Raw genomic sequence first — 12,549 nt, 5'->3', positions numbered from 1 at the left:
AGGAGCTTATTTGTTTGAGATTTTTTTCTATTTTTCATATTCCCAGTATTTTTTTTTTCTTTTTCATCCATGGACTTACGTGGTATAGCAGTTAGCGTTCGGGCCGCCCATGGTTGAGCGCACAGGGTTAGAATCCAGGTTCCGGCAGTCGGTCCACAGCCAACCCAGCTCTTCATCCACCCCTTGGGGTTGGTCGATAAAATGGGTACCTAGCTCTGGGTACCGTTAATGAGATGGCCAAGATTAGGGGCCCCAGTTGTTCGTTTCGTCTCAGTTAAAATAAGAAAAAAATACATTTAGAAATTCTATCATAGTTAAAGAAAAAATTATGAAAGTGGTGGATTCAAGGAGTTCATAGAATTAAACATATGCGTCAGTCTCGCATTAAGTCAAGTGGGAAGGCTTTTTCCCTCGGCTGGGTATGACACGTCCTCATTATTACAGCATCCTTAATTTAGGAAACTCCTAACTCCTCTCCCTAGATTAATTATTCGTGAGACCACATCACTGTTGAACAAGAGAGGAGACTCAACCTTGGTAACCAGTTTATGTAGGATATATGCGAGAAACATTCGCCGGAGATTAACGTAGAGCGTATTGCATAGTGAATATCCAACAGCTTCTTGAAGTGGTACGTGTTACTCGAAATGATTAATCCAATCTGGAGATAGGTTCGCCTTGGACTGCGAGATGCGCAGAACATAGAGTTAACGTGACTGTCAGTTTATAAATCCTCCTCCTACCTTCGAGAGAGCTACAGAAACCCATTGTGTGCAGGGTAACTACAACGTCCTGTATAGTGTGATGCACAAGACTACATGTTAAATGACTTGAGCTCCAAGGATATGTGAATCTAGACAGAGACAAAAGCGATAATTTTTGTTGCTCAGACATCTTATGCAGCGACCATATTGGAAATATTCTAAGCTGTATAAGCTTAAGATATTTGCAACATGTTAGTTGTATGATTCACTGAGGCATCAGGAATCTATCGTTCTTCTTTGCTTAATATCTAACTGAGGTCATCTGTGAATATTGCAAACTGCTTATGTGGCAACGAAGAACGTCAATCAATTTTTCAGGCGTGGATCTGAAGGATACAGTTCCTGTAGAAGGATTGAATCGTGCTAAAGGTACAGCAAGGCTTTATATACTTTACATAGGAAGTCATGAAGTATAAACGTCAGTTGTGATATGGACATTGAAAAGAGTTCAACTCTGGGGATAAGAACCTCTGATCGGAGTAGATATATATATATATATATACTCCCTTCAGGAACATAACATTGTTATAGAAGCGACATTCTTTTTTTTTTTTTTTCTCCACCTCCTCCTTCAGGAGCGTGATTTCGCTTCATGAATATAAAATCCATTTAAAAGCAGGAAAGCTCTTCGGAAGCGCCTGGTATCTCCACGGGCACGATTCCCATTCGCGAGCACGGTCGCTCTTTGGGAACGTGATGTCCTCTGGTATCCATGTGTCTTTCAGGGAATGTCTTTTCCTCTCAGGAAGAGAAAGCCGCTCTAGAGGGCCGAAGTCTCCTCGCAATTGATAGCCCAGTTTAGGTTAACACGGAGCTGGCCCGGTTATATGCTCAGGAACCTTCCCTCGAGATTCGGATGACGTGGTGACGGTGTGTGTGTGTGTGTGTGTGTGTGTGTCTTGCACTGAACTCGGCGGGAATGATGACGTCAGTTCACCTCAACGTTGATCATCAGCTGGGCCGTCGATAGTGCAGCCAGGCTTTCGCGATGCAAGGCATTTCTACCGATGCAGCAGCAGTGGTGGTTCAGCCATACCCACCAACCTGATGTCATTGACACAGTATCGTTCAAAGACATTTAGAATCGATTTATATCTGTCTGACTTTGTGGTCATCGAAATTAGAAGCTATTTCATCTTATGTCTTGCTTCAGTTTGCTTCGGTCAGGTAGTGGATGCCACGAATTGCCATAAGTAACGGCAGTGTGGATCATATCACAACGAGTAACTTCAAGACCCGCGTATCAGTAAGGAAGAAGGGATTCGAACGTAACCTCCTCAGGCAGAAAACAATTGGTACACTGAAAAACGCCGACATTCTCGTCCGTATACAATACGTCTTCCTATGCACACACACACACACACACACACACACACACACACACACACACACACACACCCATTTTCTCTCTGAAGGGAGAGAGAGAGAGAGAGAGAGAGAGAGAGAGAGAGAGAGAGAGAGAGAGAGAGAGAGAGAGAGAGAGAGCCAGATGCCTCTTCACTACATCCTCGATAACCTAGCTTATCCCAGACAGCAGAACATGACACATTCAAACTAAAAGGGTTTAAGATGAGTTTGCCTAAGGTGTTCCGCCGGGTGAGAGAGGCAGGGAGGGAGGGCTCAACCTTTTTCACACCGACTAGGTCTGGTAAAGCAACACCAGGACGCCCAGTGAGCTTAAGGGAACAACACTCGCATGCAGAGTGGGCCTGAAACGCAACACTTGCAACGGCGTTAGATTCGAGACGACGACGACGACGACACTCACGGCGAGTGGTTGTTAGTCTCGGACACTCCCCCAAGCACAGGAGCTCTCTCTCTCTCTCTCTCTCTCTCTCTCTCTCTCTCTCTCTCTCTCTCTCTCTCTCTCTCTCTCTCGGGGGTGAGGAGGTGCGGAACTCTGACGCCGAGCTGGTTGGTTGAGGTGGAGGTTGGAGGACGGTACTCACCACGTCAAGTGGGTGGGAGACATCGTACCCATACTGAGTTCATGAGCCATGACGAGTGGGTGGAGTGGCTGCAAAAGAATCCCACGTCAAATGTATTCTTGAGGACAGACCTTCTGTTTGTTGACTTAGAGCCACTTACCCATGTGTAGCTGGGGAAGAAAGAAGACAGAGTGAACCTCGATAGGCACTGAAGGGCCGAGGGATATGTGGATAAGACCCTTAATGAGGATAGATGAGGAAATAGAGAAAGGCATGCGTATGAGTGCCGAAGCCTAGGTTAAGAGAAACAACTTGGGGAAGTAAGTTACGAAAGAAATTAGGACACTGAGCTGGTCGTCTGCTACACATTTTAGTATTCAAATAGAAGGAAGATGGGAGACATGGTGATTGGACAGAATAATTTTCGTAAGATGAAAGTTCCTTTTTGCACTTTTTTCTCCCAAAAAACGCTACAAATAATTGTGAAAGTTCATTTTAGGTCCGCATCGCTGTTAGCTATGAGTATTAAGTGATTGGGTTCACAGCGGTAGTGTACCGTCTAGAGAACAGAATAAACGTGGCAAGCGTGATATTTAACATTGAATTATATTGTCCTTTCATGAGTGAGAGCCAGGGAAAAAAGTGAGATTACCGGAGGTGCAACACGCTTAGAAAGTATTACGAAACGTAGGAGAACCACCATTATCCTTCCCCTAACAGCCAAGATTTTATCAGATGATAATTCAAGTCTGCATGATCAAAGCACAATTATGAAAGTACAAGCGGTAGCTGTTCTTGAAGGTGAACAAACCACGGACAGTGGCGGGCCCACGAACAGCCGCTCTACTCACGTAGGATACCACACATTCTTATCTTTTATAATTGCAGCTGAGGTGTTAAGGGCAAGCGAATGTCCTACTCAGGACTATATAAGTTTTAGAGGGATATGTTGCTGTCCTCACCTTTGCCAAGGCCCCGATGGATCATAGAATGTTCCCAACCTTCCATTTGTTTTTTAGGTTCAGTCTTGCATCATTCGGGAAGAGGATACCTTTATTTTTAAACAAAAATATTTTTATAAAAGTTTCAGGTCTTTGTTTCTTTGTGTACTGAGGCCTTATGTTTGTTATTGGTAAAGAGTTTCGATGTTCTAAGTTCCTTGTATCCTGGTAAAAGCGTACTCCAATGCCGCGACCTCATTAACCCACGAAGGATCTATGAGAACTTCGTACACACTGGTAGGATTTATTGTGTGGAATAAATTTCGACCTGGGGACGGTAATAAATAAGTCGATAGTGGCGGGGGGGGGGGGGGGGGGGGGGGTCTGTGAAGATCAGGGAAAATGCTTGGTTAATTAACGCAAAATTTAATGGTTAGTTTATAATTGGTGATATATACAATAGATCTCAAATGGCTCTCCTTGCCAACAGAGGATAACCTAAATTTCCATAGTTGTAGTCCATATAACAAACACCATCGTCTGCAACCTCCTTCCACAAAGTGGAGCACGAACGATAAACCTGCTTACATTGTTGCTAAGCTTTTAGGTATGTTCGCTTCACGATAACACAAGCCTTCATTGTGATGATGCCAAAACGCTGAAATAAGGTTATACTTTGCGTAGTGGCGTAATAATCATTGTGCATTTTATAAACATACCCGGTCACCAGATTTAACTAACCGTGCATGTGTATAGCTCTTGGTAGAGGTGTTTAGAAATGCACATTATTATTTACAGGACATCTCGAGACTTGGTTACACGATATCTAATCTGGCTGGAGGTTGAAAGTTCCTGGTGATAATTAGCACAGCCTCTTGGAAAACCTCGTAAGCTGTAACAGCCATTGCAGTTGCCTTTTATTCGATTCCGCCGCACTTGCACCGTCCTTTGGTGGAATTATAATGACATGCGTTTAGCCAGCTTTGGATTTATGCTGTTGCAAATGGGACAGCTCTCTTGCATGCGTTGATCTAGGCTTTAAGCAGGTCAGAAAGGAATGGCTAATGTCCATCGACTTGGGTCTCTCGATGGAGTGGTAGGCTCCAGCTTTGACATCGGCTTTGCAGTCTTTTCAGGCTGCTGTTGAATTGGGCCCCGAATTTGTCACATTAGTGACAGTTTCAGATCCGAGACGGTGACTCCAAAATAGTCGTGTCTGAATTTTCATCAAGTTCCCCACATCTCGGTGGTAGTGTTGTGTTTATTCGTGGGTGTAACGCTGATCACGAAACGCTATAATGCATTGAACTGTATAAGCCATGACTGAAGCACTCTTGTAGAACATGGAAGTAATGCTGCAGTGTTCCGTTATCTCTTGTGGTTTATATTCCTGTAGAAGATTCTGTCACAGGGAAGCGTTTTTGGTAACTGTTCGTGTACGTACATCAGAAAGAGCACTGGGCTAAGGACGCTACCTTGAGGTACTCATGAATAAAGTGTTCCCAGGTGGAAGTGCTTCTACTGACTGATGTGCACTGGTTTCTTTGTGTCAGAAATCATTCTCTCCACGACATGGTATGGCCTTTGGCACCTTAAGTGTTTCAACTCCGGCAGTAGGCGTGAGTAGGTGGGGCGCAGCATGGACGCCTTTGCTAAACTCCAATAGGATTGGGCAAACTCTAGCTATATCGATAAAGACACATCGCATCGTCATGTAGCGCTGTGATTAGTTGCGTCTAGGAGGAGCGGTTCAGCTTGAAGCCGTATTGGGTATTATTCATGTTGCCTTAAGTGAAGATATGGTTCACTATGTAGCTCAGAACGATATGTTCAATTATTTTACCGTTGGTGTATGTCAGGGAGTTGGACCAGCAGTTGCCAGGGTTGGACTTGTCCCCGTCATTGTATATTGATATAACGAGTGACTTAATCCAATTTTTCTCTAGTGCGACATGGACGTACTACTGCTGGAAGTTGAATCACAATGGCGGTGCTAATTCTCGGGCTGTGATATGAGGATTTTTGTTGGTACCTCATCTGTCCTGTGGCTTGGGAGATGTTCGTGCTGGCCAGGTGTTTGGCGACGACACTGTTCTCACTTCCAGGTGTGGTATAGAACCATATGGGGAGGAATCTTTGCTCCCTGGTGAAGGCTGATTTAAAAAGGTGGTTGACAGCCTCTGCTTTTCCTTGGTCATTTGCACGGACCTTAGTTCCAGTTGTCAGGGTGATGTGTACCAAGTTATTGTTCTTTTTATAATTTCTTATGACTAAAATACTATAGGTTTGTTTGTCGACCATTTTACCCTTGATTTTGCTCTGATACCTGTGCTGGGCCTGCTTCACTTTGAAATGATCTCACTCTTGTCTGTGTTTATCATGACGTCGAATGGAGTTGGTAGATTTTTGCCTTACAGAACGTCCCGTTACGTTTAGGCATCTGCCACTCCAAGTTGATCCACGAGAGGTCACGTTTTACCTTGTCCATTGAGAATGGGATGTGTTTATTCATTGATGTTGTGGTGATGATGTTCTTAATGTGATTATCTAATATTTTCATCCTCCGTCTTCTCTTTAGGTGGTTTTGTTTGAGGAACTCCAGGATGGTGTTTTTGGATATCTTCTTGAAGCCCATTTGTGTCTGGCTTATGGAACACACACACACACACACACACACACACACACACACACACACACACACACACACACACACCTTGTGTGGGTGGTTTAGCCTCGAACTTTAGCTTTCCATCTCCATCGATCATGACAGTGTCGTCATCGGCCAAACTCTTCGTTAAGAAGTCTTTCCGATCAGGTTTGGGGTCGGTATCAGGTGACGATCAACTCCAAGATGGTGCTGGATGCTGGTTTGTCTTGTTGGTGGGCCAAGATGGCGGGTCCAACATAGCATGGTCACGTGGTGTGTTTGGAAGCTTGGCGCGTTTTGCTTTCGAAGGAGGTGAGTTTGTGGTATGAGGACATGCGCGTCAATGTTAGGGGCTTTCGAAGTAGCCTAAGGCACTGATGTTTGGCCAAAATCTGAAAGAGACGATCTCAAGCCAGCAACTGTGTGTGTGTGTGTGTGTGTGTGTGTGTGTGTAAACAGTCCCATTTTTTCGAAACAGCTTCAAAAATTCTGTAGATTTCGTCTGGCGTGGAAACTTGGTATAATTTTCATAGGTGCTGATATTTTTTTGTTTCTTTTTCACCACATGCATGAATAACTACATATTTCCCCCAAATCTTTATTCCTTTGGTCACTATCGTTTTATTTACCATTGTATGATAAGACAAAACTATTTCAATTGTGTTCACCCGACTTTAATTAACTTTTCACAATGAATCGTACAGCTCGATAACAAAACCATTGAGATTCCACAGTTAATGTATTTGTGGAAGTGAAGTACATTTTTACTACGTTTCCTCAACTGGATTTATTTATTTAGGTAGGGGGATAAATATTTTGTGGTCTGGTGAAATACGTATTTTTATTTTTTTGTGTGTATTCTTCTCTGCACATAGGATAAATTTTTCAAATTCGGGGGAATTTGTGTTACAATTAATAATGGTACGTGTATTGCTATAACTGTTGTGTGCAATATTCATTCTATATATGGAGCGAGGATATGTTGTGGATCATCGTGGACACGAGACTCGTGAACTAGTTTAGCAAAAATGTTGACATTACCTCAGAATAGATGGAGAGGTATCGTGGTTTCTTAGTGTTTGACCTTCACGTCCTTTGTCAGAATTTTCCTGAATAACCATAAAATCGCAAGTTAAAGCATACCTCGCGTAGGCACTAACTTATATGTCAGAAGATCCAGTACCTATTATATCATCGCTCACCAGTGGTGCTCTCGAAAAATGTGCTGTCTCCAAATTAGTTTGATTAGAGTTAAGGAAATGGCTTGGGAATGTATATAGGGAGGCAGATTATTATAGGGAAGACGCAGATGAATTTGGAAAACCACTGGACAGAGTACATCTGTAACGTTATCTTTACCGTCCTTGAAGATGGGAGGGCAAGCTGTTGTCTCGTTATAGGATGGGTAAAGTATATAACTTCATAAGAAATTCTTCTTTAGTCTGCCACGTATCTCACTAGGGAAAGCGAGGGTTTTCGGCTCTGAAGCATAGAAAATGAAATGTACTGGTGTCAGAAAGCAACAGGTTGGATGCACCTGGATAGAAGTCATGTTGATGAAGAGGGACTGGCCATGGGTAGCTAAAGGACAGTTATCGAGCTTAATTAGTGTAGGGATACAGTTTGTTTCGTGATGTCATAGATAAAGCGAAATGGGTCACAGCCTTGAGGGTGATGGAGAAGAAAACGAGCATAGTGTTACTCAAATCAATACGGTGGTCTTTTAAAATCTGACCGATTTTCTGGAACGTCGTCGTAAAATGGAAGAGAAAAGGAACTAGATATGTCGATGCTTTTACCAAACAAGTTCTCCTCGCATGAATACGAGTTGTAGAATTTTTGTGCTGTATATATGTCTTAAAAAAGTCCTGTTACTTCTATATCTCGTCCCTCCATTTCAAACTTTGTGTCAGAACAATGTTCTTACGAAAGATATCGTGTCTTATAGTCGTGCAGTTTGTGATGTGTACGCTGGTAGATTTAATGTCATATCAGAATTTGTTACCAGATCCGACTGACAGGTGATATGATGCCTATTGGTCGTTCAAGTGTACGACATCGTTCGAAAGTGATGACTTAACATGTAACTGTCGAATTATGAAGCTAAACACGCGCTGAAAATTGTTCCATCTCACATGAAACAAGAAATTATTCTCTTTGTTTATTAAGGGCAAATAAATGTGTAAAACAGACTTGGAAAGGACAAGTCCTCAAGGATATGACATGACGTGGAAGACGTCAGACACAGAAGTTGTGTTTGGGTAGTGACTGGCTACTGGATAGCTTAAACGATTATTCGTTATTTGCGAAAAAAAAGTTAGATACAATTCAGTATGCACCCATGATTATACAGTACTGGTAATGTTATTATGTGGTTCGGTAATATTGACGATCAGACGCTGTATATCCGACTGATTTTGTCTTAAGAAAAATGACCAAAGTCGCGTCAGCGTAATGAGACAACTCCATATAAAGCATTGAAGATCCGACTCATGCTTCGAGCTCCTTCATAGGTTGGTTTGTTCAGGGTTCGTAATCAAGGCTCATAAATGTCATTGCCAGCTGCGCGCCGGTGTCGCGATCATACGAGGTGGTGGTACTGGAGAAGTGTGTCGCGCGATCTGCGACGCTTTCCTGCAGCAGAGCGATGAATAGAAAGAAGAGGTGAGTGCACGGTGGTAGAGTAACAGCAAGTTTCACGTAAGGAGAGGGTGTTCTTGGATTCTGTCACCACAGATAATTTTGATGTCCTTTGACCATATTTGCGCAGTACGCTTCCTGCAGATCGAGTTCGAACGTAAACCCCAATTCCACGACATTTTATAGTAGGTTAATACTTTTTAGTAAGGCCGAGTGGTACATAGGAAGTTAAAAAAGAAAAACCAGACTTGAATATTTGTTCAAGTATTCTTGGGTGTTAAAACTAGGGCGTTATAATCGTAACGACCGTATCCAGTAAGCCAGTAGTTTGATGTTGGTTTTGTCTATGGCTTAAGCTACTTCAAGTATAGTTTTTAAGTTATGGACACCGTATTATGGGAAATTAGTTAATTCTTTAGACTGGTAGAGGATTTTAAATACTAATCACTCTAAACATCAAAAAAGATCGAGGCCCTGTCTAATTGGGGTGAGGTAAATGAAAGGGCAATTGGTGGTTAACAACCCCAGAATAGATCCGGATCGTTATTAACTCGAGGGGCTTTTAAGTGATTTCTTGAACAAGGGTAGTGTACTGTTTAGTGAATATACGTGTGGCAAGCGTTAATGTGGAGCATTATATTTGATTCTCCGTTTACGAATATGGTGTTAGCAGAGATGGCTCTGAGAGCTAAGGGGAAAAATGTGAGGTTGACCTCGCCCACGATCCTCAAACAGTCTAGTTCATTGGTAAATATTCTCGTCCATAAGCACGCCCATGTACGGACGACGACCTAACTGATCCTAATTGTAAACGCGTAAACGATGGAGAGAGTGGCTGTTCGCGCAACCTTCCTTCAAACAAGCACGCCGCCCAGTTCACATACGAAGAGAACAATAGGCAATGATTGTTAGTGTTGAAACTGCCAGCAGGAACATGGACTACTCAGTCTTGGGAGGCTTCTGGACAAACTCAAGCTGATGTTCTTGTACAGTTTTCTGTCAATGTGTCTTCGTTAACCATCTCTCCCGTAAGGATTTAGTGTTCTAAAGAGATTCGAAGTAACAGCATCCTGTAGTTGGACACATGGCTGAAATTTCATTAAAGTTTACAGTATGAGATTTTCAAGTTGACCACACACACCTCTTTTTTTTTTTTTTTCTGAGTATTACAATCGCTTTCTTTCGAAGTACGAATTAGCGAATGAAAAGGGGGAAAAAATACCTAAGGCGCTTAAGAAATTTATGAATTTCGTTTTTTTCTTGTATACATTCCAGTAATGTCGGCAATTTTTGTGTACCAGTTATGATCCATGACAGTAATTTGTGTGATGTGATGGCTGCATACCCTTTAAATTTGCTGATTACATTAATCCTGTGAATATCCATAGTATTCAGAGACTTGCCATTTTATTGTGAAGTCATATACATTTGTAGGCGTCGTTAGTGGCCGAAGCCATCAAAAAATCTGTTTTAAAGCATTAGAATCAATTGATAAACTATAAGTATGATAGATACAAGGGATTTTGTATGGAATCACTAATATGTGTGTTATTACAGGCACGGTGGTCCTCGGTCTCGGATACCCCCGGATGGCTCCGACCGAAAGTGACGCCAAGGCTGCACTTTCCATAACAATCAGGTAAGGTGCTGATAACTTATCGCTCTTGTATCAGTGACATATGAATGTACTTCGCTCGAATACGACCATTATACATTGGTGGGTGTCGCCAATATTGTTCCTAATGTATTCCTCTTTCGTTTGCATTGCAGGTAAGGCGGGTTTTGCAACGCAAGGGCATGCGACAGCGCATGACGTAAGGAGTGTCGTTTCGGCGTTTTATATAACGTTCTTCGCCTTCATGACTGTTGATACCTGGCAAGGACACTCCAGTGCTGTGGTGGCGTTCCCGTGTTGGATCAACAGGTGCGTCTGTCACACCTAAAGGGGTTGTTTTCAGATGGTTGTTTTCAGATTGTTTTCGCTCGTCAAATACAGTTCTGAAGTTGGATCCTTCTCTCTCGCTCGTATCCAGGCCATGTCTTATCCTACCAGCACGTAAAGCATTGTCTGAAGTTTCCACCAATGCTGTTTTGTGGATCTCGGAGTCGTCTTTGACCTACTTAATTTTAGGACATTCAAACCGCCCTTTCATACCCAACTATAGAGTATTGAAGACCCCTTTCCATCCCTACTGTAGTGTCGGAGTTACACATATCTTGTGTAGCGTCGAGGGTTCGCTGCCCCACTTGGATGTGGTGTGTCGTCGAAGTGACCCATCACTACTCTGTTATAGGATGTCGAACTTAGCTATACTCCTATTTGTAAAGGGGCACCGAACTCTCCCTGTCCCTACCCAATTATGGGATGGGTGACGCAGTCCGAATGTGTTTGGCTGGATGGCTATATGGTCTAGGTTGTTAAATGGGTGACCGGGACGAAGGAAAAAGACTGGCTGGTCTACAGAGCCAGCCTTGTCTGAGTGAGTGGCCAGGATGACTGTGTTGAGTTTGCGGGGGTGCGTTGTGGGCCAGCCAGCACTGGTGGTCGAGGATTACGTGGGCTGGAGTTTGTTGGCCGGTTTGATATGATCCACTTGGCTGGCCCAGCGAAGTGAGTGCGCTGGAACTAACAGGAGCGATAACTTGTGAAACCACATCACTCAGCTGGGTGTAGCTGGACGTAATGCGTATGCAACTTTATGAAATGCTGTTTAAAACGTTAGTATTCTCCTTTTGAATCGTTCTAAATGTGATAGCCTTATAATGATCAGTGCTAAGAATAGGTATTCAAAATCTATGTACATTCGCGGTCATAACGATTACCCTTTGAAAGTAATTGATGTGATACCATACGTAGGTAAATATAGAAATTTACTGTAACCTTTAAGCGTTTGGCTTTCACAGTAGGCAATCCTGATTGATTTTTTACAGTCCCACGTAGGAGTTTGACATCACGTAATGGCTAGACATCGCTTGATTGGTGCGCATGTGAATGTGGGCGTCATTGCATTACTCTTCCATCACGTGTGCCATTCATGCACCACATGATTATGATAACGTGTGTGCTACATGTTGACCTTTTACCATAGATATCATTATTGTACTTTTTCTATTCGCCGTTTAAAACCCACAGCGCTTAAGTACATACGAAGGGCAGGGGTGTATAGCAAGGCAGTGTACCGAGGTGATCAACTCTATAGCCTAGCCATGAAGGATAGCAAGGCTGTGTTTGTTGTGCGACCACTAACTGCATACTACACTGTACCCAGTATTTTAAGTCTCGGTATCGAGTCTCGATGAAAACGTCTCTTTAACAATATCATTGAGGTTGTAAAAGGGGGAAAAAATGTCGCGCAGCCATTTAATTTATTTTTTTCGTTTTTTGGGGGTGTTAGAGGGGAGATGAGATGAGAGGTAAGGTAGAGAAAGGAACATTAAAGAAAGAATATCTGTTAACCTCTTTACGTACGGGGTTATTACGAGGTCAGTCGTCCTGTTTCTATACGTACGTGATGTTGCTTGTAGCTACTCTGAACCATTGTCGTACTTGAAGAATCCTGCGGAAGAGAAGAACGTTTTCTCATTCGAAGTAAAATGTTTGGTTGCGAGTTTGTACTCGATACAAGGAG

At 42.9% G+C, this 12,549-nt stretch overlaps 1 long non-coding RNA gene across 1 annotated transcript in view; it reads left to right on the top strand.

The window, feature by feature from the left end:
* The window catches only part of LOC139753992 (uncharacterized), a 461,426-nt gene extending 450,531 nt beyond the window's left edge, over nucleotides 1-10,895 (top strand). The window contains exons 2-3 of the long non-coding RNA XR_011713798.1: nucleotides 10,478-10,564; nucleotides 10,696-10,895. This is a non-coding gene — a long non-coding RNA (uncharacterized lncRNA). The remainder of the gene's footprint in view (nucleotides 1-10,477; nucleotides 10,565-10,695) is intronic.
* The last annotated feature ends 1,654 nt before the right edge of the window (nucleotides 10,896-12,549 follow it).

The sequence above is a fragment of the Panulirus ornatus genome, chromosome 16, assembly GCF_036320965.1.
Source record: "Panulirus ornatus isolate Po-2019 chromosome 16, ASM3632096v1, whole genome shotgun sequence".
NCBI classification, from domain to species: Eukaryota; Metazoa; Arthropoda; class Malacostraca; order Decapoda; family Palinuridae; genus Panulirus; species Panulirus ornatus.
Note: the sequence above shows the minus strand (reverse complement) of the source record. Positions and strands in the feature narration are given on the sequence as shown.